At 57.2% G+C, this 9,710-nt stretch overlaps 1 long non-coding RNA gene across 1 annotated transcript; it reads left to right on the forward strand.

Annotated features, from left to right (window-relative positions):
• The first annotated feature begins 289 nt into the window (after positions 1-289).
• On the forward strand, positions 290-9,047 carry LOC138850116 (uncharacterized). Its single transcript, XR_011389639.1, has 2 exons — positions 290-8,574; positions 8,738-9,047. It is a non-coding gene; the product is annotated as an uncharacterized lncRNA (long non-coding RNA).
• The last annotated feature ends 663 nt before the right edge of the window (positions 9,048-9,710 follow it).

Genomic DNA, 9,710 nt, shown 5'->3' on the forward strand with positions numbered 1-9,710 from the left:
CCTAGAAGCGAGACAGAGTAGAGCAAACCCTCCTTCTGCGTGGGCAAAGGGAAAACACACACAGACGCCGGGAAACCTCCCTCTCCGGCGCTCCGGGTGGAGGCGGATGAACACATGGATGAACACCCGGGCCGCTGTGTGCGGCTCACCGCACCTGCGGGAGGCCCAGAGGCTGCGGAGTGCCCGCCGTGCACCTGCGGGGCGCTCAGGGTGTGCTGAGCCCGGCGCGCACCTGCGGGGCGCTCAGGGTGTGCTGAGCCCGGCGTGCACCTGCGGGGCGCTCAGGGTGTGCTGAGCCCGGCGCGCACCTGCGGGGCGCTCAGGGTGTGCTGAGCCGAGCCGCCCAGGGTTCACACTCCCCAGCCGAAGCGGCCCTCCCAGAAGTGCAAGCTTAGCGTGGCAGGGCAGGACAAATCCGCCATCTTATTCTCACTGCTCCAGGACCACCATAAGGGTGATAAAGTTCCTACCACACCGGTCCCTTCCCCACAGCGAGGTGGAGGCGGGGCGAGGGACCCTGTGGAGGCGGCCAGGCTTCCTGCCAGCCTCACTTCCGCTTCCTTGGTATTTAAAGACAGGCAAGACTTTCTGAACTGACCAAGCCAAAGATGCGGGAGAGGGCCCTATTTGGGAAGGGCAAAGAAGTGCAAGCGAGGTGCCGGGTGCGGTGGGCCGGCTGGCTCTCTTCCCAGCACAGCCAGAGCGGGCAGGCCCCTGGCTGAGCCCAGCGGGGCTGCTCGTGGCCTCTGGAGCAGGTGAGGTTTCCAGCGTCGCCCGAGACTGATGGAGAGCAGCTAGCGCCAAGAGCCAGGGCAAGCCAGGACTCGCTCCAGGCACGGCCAGGACCAGCTGCTGAGCTGGCACGGGGATGGCTCCTGGTTCTGAGTGGCGTTTCTGGCACACAGGCCTGGGCCAAGCCCCAGCGAAGCAGGAAGGTGACCTGGGAACTCCGTGAGCTGCGGAGTCCCGGAACTCCACAAAAGCCCCAGGGCATTGAAGCAGCCTTGGCCGCTGCTCCCCGCTCCAGCACGGACTGTGCCCTGCCCAGGCTCAGGACACTCCCCCCGCTCTTCCGCATTGCCAGGTGTCTCCTGGCTGGGCCCTGTCAGGTGCAGGTCGGTGTGCTGACCTGGTCAGACACCTGAGCCAGGCTCCAGCTTTAAGAACCTGGATTCCTTTCAGTCGCAGCCAGCTCCAGGCAGTGCCCCAGGTACAGCTTCCAGGGCGAGATGTGGCCGTCCCTTGGCTGGCAGGGAAGGGACAATAGAGCCAACAGAATCTCACTGGTTCAATAGACAATGCAGCTGCGCTTCCAGAGTGCCATCAAGGGCACCCCCTGGAAAGTCTCATCCCCTCTCTGCCGCCACATCCCCTCCGTCCCGTTCCCTCTCGAAGGACCCGCGCTATTCCTGCCTGGGGCAGTGGGGTCAGGGGAGCAAGCCCGGATGCCAGCCGTGCGTGGCAGAGGGTGAGATGGAGAGCTGAGTGCCTGAGTCCCAGGATTTGGGATTCGTCACCCGAGTGAGTCAGAGTGCCGTCTACCAAGAGGGAAACATCGGGGCCCGGGGCCAGGGGCTGGGGGCGGCAAACCAGAGCCCCCTGAATACAGAGAAAAAGGTCTGCTCCTGGAGCCAACGGGAACGCTCGGCTGTGGAGCCCACCGACATGGGAAAGGCCGGGAAGGGGTGGGTGCGGCAGCTTGGCCACCAGCTGGGACGCCCAGCGCTGTCTCGTATCCGAGTGCCAGTTCAAGTCCTGGCTGCTCCACTTCCAGTCCAGCTCTGCTAATGCACCTGGGAGGGCAGCAGATGATGGCTCAAGTCCTTGGGCCCCTGCCACCCATGTGGGAGAACCCAGGGGGAGCTCCTTGGCTCCTGGCTTCAGCCAGGCCCAGCCCTGACTGGTGCAGGCATCTGGGCAGTGAACCAGCAGGTGGAAAATCTCTCTCCCACACCCTCAAGTAGATGAAAAAAATAAACACTTTTTAAAGAAATGTGAAACACTGCCTGGGATCCCCCCAGGAGACCTCGGAGAGACAGGGGCAATCCTAAAATGGCCTCCGCCTGTTCTCCACTCTGCCCAGCCTGGCTGGCACGGACTCTAAGCAGCGGCTCTCTCACCCCTGGCAGCTCTCTGTGCCACTCCCTCGGCCTGTGGTGCCTACTGCTCTCTCCCTAGAGCCCCCGCACGCTCATTCTTTAAAGATCTATTCAAATCAACCCTCTCCAGGATCCTGGGCCCCACTGAAGCCACAGCCACAGTGAGCTTCTGCTTCCTCTCACTGATGGTGTATTCCCCCCCCCCACAAGGGTGCCTCAAGGAATGCATAGAAAAATGGAAGTAAAAGGTTTATTTTAGTGCAAAATCATCATGAAGTCCATGCATAGTTTTCTCATAAAATGCATTTTCTATGAGCTGTCGGCAGCCCCCTTGTATTTTGCTCTGTGGGTATGTCCTCGCCCTGGCCTGCCCCGCCACCAGATCACAGGCTCAGCTCCAGGCAGAACAGAGTTAAAGACCTGGGGACCGGTCCCAACAGGCGCTCTTTCTTTTGTTGGGTTTGTGCTTACAGATTGAGAGTTAACCTCAAACTCCCGGTTCGAGAGCCAGGAGCTCAGCAAGGGGCTACCACCGAAGCCCTAAAGAGGAGGCAGCCATTGTCTGATGCCTTAAAATACTCACGGCAAATAAATGCCTGTGGCCATCAAGAAGAATATGACTCAATCCATGCTGAAAAGAAGCCGATGGAAGTGGTGTCCCACAGAGAAAACCACAGAATTCAAACGAATGCCTGTGAACCACTTCAGCTATTTCTGCGTCTATGCCCGGATAATATTCCACTGCGCTGGAGCCCATCTCAGTGTGTTCCTGCCCGTTTAACACTCCTTCCTCCCTTCTCAGCCCAGAGTCTGTAACCCCCAGCTCCCAGACACCCCAAAAAGCTTCCGGGTGGATCACTTGGCTCCCCAAGTCCCTGGCTCCCCAAGTCCCAGACCAGAGAAGGTGGACAGCCCCACAGTGGCTGGCTGTGCCACCCAAGACATCCTCATCCCCTCTTTCCCAAACTACCCCCAAGCTCTCTGGCCCTACTGCTTCCAACCTTCTTATCTTTAAAGACTTATTTATTGATCTATTTGAAAGGCAGAGTGACAGACTGGGGGAGAGGTGAGACACACACACAGAGCGAGAGCTTCCATCTATTGGTTCATTCCCTAAATACCTTCAACAGCCAGGGCTGGGTCAGGCCAAAGCCAGGAGGCAGGGTGGCAGGGACCCAAATACTTGGGCCATCACCTGCTGTCTCTCAGCACGTTAGCCTGAAGCTGGATCAGAAGTGCTGAGTAGCTAGGACTCTGCCAAGCCCTCTACAGGACGCGGGCATCCTGAGAGGTGGCTTAACCCACTGCACCACAACGCTCCTGCCCCAGGTCTAACCTGAGTCCTCCATCTGAGTGCCCCAGAACCATCTCCCATTTGGCAAAACACACCCTTCAGCCCCCAAATTCTCTTTGAAGCTGCAGCCACGCCCACAAGTCCGCAGGCCCTGGGGACTGATGAAACCGAATGATGCCGAGTCAATCTGACTCAGGTTTCCAAGTCGACCTCTGCCAGGAGTCCTGGCTGTCTGCTCTGCAGGGTCATGGGTTTTGCCCTCTCTGACTCAGGCCGCATTTCCAAACCCGCGTAACCTGAGTCTGCCCTCTGAATGTCACTCTGCTCTTTTGCCTCTGGACGTCCAGCCCCTCTCAGCTCCTCTGTGCCAGCCACAGAGCTGTGCTGGGGGCAGGGACAGTCTTGGAACAGGATCCCTGGCCCCCGACTCCAGGAGCCAGCTGGCCTTCAGCGGCTCATAGGAGCCTGTTCCTGCACGTGAAAAATGGAGGGAAAAACACTTGGAAGTGTTGTGAAGATTCAAGGGGATGACGAGAAAAATGCATGGGCCCAGACCTCGCGCCTAAGCAGGGAGGAGCTCAGCAAACACGACTGAGCCACAGTCACCCCTTGCCGGGTCAAAAGTGGCCGAACAAGGACGACTTCATGTCCGTGCACCTGCTCCTACTCAGGGTGATCAGGACATCAGTGTCCCGTCGCCTGGGGTGCTGGGTACAGCAGCAGTGCACATCAGAGTGATGGTTAGGGAGGTATTCAAATAATCAAGGACGGCTGAACCCTGCCAGGCACTCTTCCTGACTGCCGGTTTGTTCAGCGAAGCCGATGGAGGAGACAGGCTAAGACATGGCTGAGCGCCCAGACCCCGGGGAGGAGAGCGATGGCCAGCAAGCCCCAGCTCCCTTCCCTCCAGCGCCGCGGGCCTGAGCAAGTGCTAACCAGCCCCAGCCTCGACCTTCTGCTCGGTGGCACTGGTGTGAGGCTGGAGTCAGCTCCTGTGTGACATCCCCAGGTCACCCGAGTGTGGCGTCAGCCTCACTAGCTGATGAAATCCCTCTCGGGAGATGGTTCTCCCTGGCGGGGACACACCCCAGCGATGGAAAGGCAGCCCGCGTTTAGCAGCTGGGACAATCCTCAGCAAGCTGGGGGGAGGGGGATGCCACCACCCAGGAGGGCACAGGGAGGCCCCAGCCCCAGTCACAATGATGTCACCACCCAGGAGGGCACAGGGAGGACCCAGCCCCAGTCACAATGATGTCACCACCCAGGAGGGCACAGGGAGGACCCAGCCCCAGTCACAATGATGTCACCACGCAGGAGGGCACAGGGAGGACCCAGCCCCAGTCACATGCTTCCTGCCTTCTGGATGGTTCCAGGGAGGCCAGAGGATGCCACACAGTCAGCCAGAGCTGCAGAGGCTCCTGCACAGCCTCAAGAACCCAATGGGCTGGAGCTGATGGGAGACAACCACACAGGCGGGGAGCAGCAGGCTCCGCCCCTTCTGCTGGGAGCCCCAGCCTGACTGGAGTTCAGTGTCAGAGCGCGGGTTCATCAGGAAATGAGAATGACGTCCTGTCGGTTTTCCTGTGCCCATGGTTTCTGAGCCGACGGACGAGCGGGTGAGAAGGTGAGTCTCCAGATGAACAGCCGGGTGACAGGCTGGGAATCTGGGGTTTGACAGCCGGGGAGAAGGCTGTGAACTGGCGGTCGCTGGAGTGCTGGCAGTGACAGCGGCACACACGGGAGTGCAGGGCTGACACAGCCCCAGTGGCACTGGTGACAGAAGACGCTCGCTCCAGAGAGACAAGCATGGTAGCTGTGTGTCCCGGCTCCTGCCTTAGTGATTCCAGCCCGTCTCTCATGAGGGCTGGGCAAAGACCTCGGGGTTTACATTACAGTGACTTTTCTGACTTAAATGCTCTAGAATTTTTTCTTTATCTTTCTGAAACTTTGGCAGTGTGGACTTGTGTGTGTGTGTGTGTGTGTGTGCATGCAGATGTGTTTTCCTTAATCTGTAACATCAAGAAATTTTATCACTTTACTTTTTTTTTTTTGACAGGCAGAGTGGACAGTGAGAGAGACAGAGAGAAAGGTCTTCCTTTGCCGTTGGTTCACCCTCCAATGGCCGCCATGGCTGGCGCGCTGCAGCCAGCGCACCGCGCTGTTCCGAAGCCAGGAGCCAGGTGCTTCTCCTGGTCTCCCATGGGGTGCAGGGCCCAAGCACTTGGGCCATCCTCCACTGCACTCCCTGGCCACAGCAGAGAGCTGGCCTGGAAGAGGGGCAACCGGGACAGAATCTGGCACCCCGACTGGGACTAGAACCCGGTGTGCCGGCGCCGCTAGGTGGAGGATTAGTCTATTGAGCCGCGGCGCCGGCCATCACTTTACTTTTTAAAGAATTCTTCCCTCCGTTGTATCTGCTCTTACTTTTTGCAGCTCTTATTAGGAGAGGCTGTTGGAGTTCCTGGATCTAAGAATCACCTTCAAAAACATCATGAAAATGCAAATGATTAGAAAACTATGCCTGTTTTTTTTTAATCGCATCAAAACAAACAGCTTTTAATTCCATTTCTCCGCAATCTTTTTGAAGCCCTGTTGCATTTTCCACGCGTCTTAGCTCTGCCTGCACTTTTTCTGTCTATCCTCTCCTGCTGTACGCTGGGTCAGGGCCTCAGGTCAACCGCAGGCTCGCAGGTTAGCCGTTCAGCTGGGTCTCCCAAGCTCCTCATCAGTCAGATGTTTAGAAATGCAGTTAACATGCAAACAACAGTAGCAACCTGCTGAAGGTCATGGTGATGAGAACAGGTGGTGACGTCTGCACGCTTGGGGCCCTGCGCACCCGTGGGAGACCCGGAAGAAATCCCTGGCTCCTGGCTCTGAAAGGCCCAGCTCCAGCCGTTGTGGCCATCTGGGGAGTCCACTTGTGCATTGAGGAACATAGAGAACGTTGATTTTTCTTCCAAGAACTCAGGAGCTAATGCGTTAGTAAAGGGATCCTGAGCCACTCAGGAGAATGTGAGAAGCCCAGAGCAAACACCCAGAGATGCTTCTGCCTGCTCAGGAAGAAACAGCTGCAGCCTCGCAGGGAGAACAGGCCAGAGGGTCGCCCGGTGGAAATCAGGTAAGTCCAAACCATGGGGCTGAGGCCCTGAGGGCCTTGGCTCAGAGCAGAGCTTCCCGAGGGCCAAAGCTGCGTGACTTTGAAAACTGCAACGTCCAGGCACGCGGTGCACCAAGCACGTCCCTCTTGGAGGCAGGGACAGAGGTGCCCACAGATCTCGAAGCCTCCCTGGTGGTTCCAGTGAGCACCCAAGTTCGGTAAGCACCATGGTTGGACACAGAGGGAATCAGAAGTAACGCCTTCCTCACGTGGAACATTTGGGGGGCCTCAGTCCTGGAAATGCAGTTCAGGTGGTCCTAGGCTGGAGCTGGCGTTGTGGTGCAGTGGGCTGAGCCACCCCTTGGGACACCAGCGTCCCGCACTGGAGCGCTGGCTCAGGTCCCGGCTGCCCTGCTTCTGACCCAGCTCCCTGCTGACCTGCTGGGAAGGCAGAGAGGATGGCTCAGTGCTTGGGTTCCTGCAGCCACACCCAGCCCCACACTGAGTTTCCTGTTCCTGGCTTTGTCTTGGCCTGGCCCCAGCCATTGTAGCCATCTAGAGGGTGAGCCAGTGGATGGAAGATCTCTCTGCCTTTTAAACAAGTAAATCTGAAAAAAATTTTTTTAAATGGTTGTAGGGTATCAGAGGCAAATTAAAAGTCTGTGGAGGTAGATGTTTTCAATCTTGGCTCAAATTATCTCCACAGCTAAAGTTCAATAACCACGAGTAGCACAGGGTCCCTGTCAGAGTGAGAACCCCGGGGTGGGGCTGAGAACAAGGGAGTGAAAAAGACAACAGAAGCAAACCCTCAAAGACCTGAGCAGGGAAAGAACAGGGCACGCACAGCAAAGTCGCGTTCCCACCCTAAAGACAAAAACTCGAACACTTCAGCCTGGAAGCGGAAACTACAAAAAGCAACTGATTTGAAAAAGGAGTAGAAATTTCAAACTAAAACAATGCTATAACCATAATTAAGAATTTAATGGGCAGATTCAATATAGATCAGACATAGCCAATAATTAGACTAGGGAAATGGAATATAAATCCAAAGAAAGTAATGAGAAAGCCTAAAAAGAGGATCTGAGAAAACCAAGAGGGGGTTACGCGTGGAGCACTGACAGGCACGCTTCTGCCTGATGGGCCGGAGAGCCAGGGCTGCAGTGACTCAACCCTGCCATCGCAACTCCGGAGAGCCCCGCTCCGCAGGTAGCTAAACAGCCATGCCTGCATGCAAGACTTTCTTCACAAAAACAGGTGACGGCCTCGCAAGCCACGTTTGTCCACAGTAAACACAGAATGGAAAAATCTCACCTGCGCGAACGTCTCCAGCAGAGCAGGAGCAGAACAGAGCGGGTTATGGACAGTAACTGAAGAACCGCTGAGACTCCCAGAACTGGTCAGGGAAAGCAGTTCACGAGCTCAAGAGCCCCATGACTGCCGAACAGGCTGACTGTCCAGCAAGCAGGAGAAGCAAGGAGGAAATCTTAAGGTGGGACAGACTATTTTCAAAGATGTGACCAACGGCCACTGACTCCTCGACATCAGACAGACCACGGGGTAACAGCCTCAATACGCTGACAGGAAACGGCTGCGGCCTGGAAGTCCGTGCTCACAATGAAGGCGGCACAAAGGCACGGCTGGCCAAGGAAGGACCTGGCATTTGCTTTGTGGCTGTGCGCTCAGAGGTAGGAGGGGCACCAGGGGAACGACCACAGGGAAGAAGCGAACGGTAACTGTGGGTCAGTCTGTGTGAGTACTGACCATGAACAGTAACACCTGATACGTCCATGGCGCTCTAGGTACATACAGAGCATCTAAATCAACAGGAATGATGGCGAGGAATTAGGGCAAATGATGGTTAACATGAAGGTGTTTGTGCTGCCTGGAGAGGGTGGCACGGACGATCCAGGAAGGTCATGGTGGTTTCTAGGATCAGCAGCAAGAGGACAGACGAAAGTGTGCAACCCCCAAGCCAGGAGAGGGGAAAAAGCTGCAGCAGGAAGAAATCAAGAGGGCAAAGAAGAGCGGAAACCGAACAGCTGGCAGCCTAGAAAGTGCGAAATAAAGCAGACTTAAATACACAAGTAAGTGTAAAGTCTGCCTGAGCCACAGGCCGGGCCGCCAGGGCAGCTCAGAGGGTCCCAGAGTGGCAGAATTCCTCACGAGCTTTTGGAAGACCCCTGTGAGTGTGGCTTTCAAAAACTTCTGCCCCCCGATAAATGTCTCTCTTGGTTCCACTTTGCACAGATGCCCTTGTGTTTACACAAAAGGGAGGTGAGCTGGCCTCTGAACTCCCCGCGGCACGGAAGCACAGCCCAACGCAACTGGCTCTGGAGGGGACGGCCCCAGGCACCCAGCCACCTGTTTCACGGGACTGTGGCTGCCTGCGGCCAGCACTGCCACAGGGAACCCCAGTGATACGTGGGCTGCCAGAGGCCCGTCAGCCTGTGAGCGGCCGTGTCTCCCAGCACCCAGCTCCTTCCAGACCCAAAAAGCGCGCCCAGAATAGCGTGAGACATTCCACTTCCCCCTGCTCACAAGCTACGTGGAGTTTCCCATTTGCTAAGCTGGGCCACGTTGGGGAATTCAGATGTGACTTCCAGTTCTTGCGCTTCCTCCAACAGCTGCCTTGACTCTCCAGGCCTCTGCAGCCGAGGCCGGGAAGTGGAGGCTCGGCCCGGAGGCCCCGGTGCTCCGTCATTGTCAGAACTCAGAACATATTCCCTCTGGGCCTCGGTCTCCTGGTTTGCAAACTGGTGTCCACACCACAGGCGTCTCACGAGCAGGCTGTGGGTTTGCAGTGGGGCCATCCACACTGAAGCACGAGGCACAGCAGGTGCACAGGGGAGGAGCTCAGTGCAGCCTCTCCCGACCTCCCATCGCGACTTGCATATCCACCTGATGGAAAGACGTATGCGCAGCACCTGGACTTGTCTCAGGAGCCTGAAAGGGGGAAAGGCAAAGGCGGAATCTCGGGGATCCCAGGGCTTGCGGGGCCCAGAACCCGGGTGAGCAGGAGGGAGGCTGGGGGAGGGGCGAGGTGGCAATGAGACTGTGGGAGGAGGGGGTGCCAAGCCCGGGGCAGCTGGGAACGCAGGTGACTGCGGCAGAGCTGGTATCCACAACTGCTCACTGGACACCGCAGCGTCCTCTGGCTACTGCTAAAATGAGGGCGATGAGAGCAAATTTTGCTGCCCTTGTTTTAGAAAAGGTTCCTTCC

This window comes from Oryctolagus cuniculus, chromosome 6, assembly GCF_964237555.1.
Source record: "Oryctolagus cuniculus chromosome 6, mOryCun1.1, whole genome shotgun sequence".
In the NCBI taxonomy this organism is placed as follows: Eukaryota; Metazoa; Chordata; class Mammalia; order Lagomorpha; family Leporidae; genus Oryctolagus; species Oryctolagus cuniculus.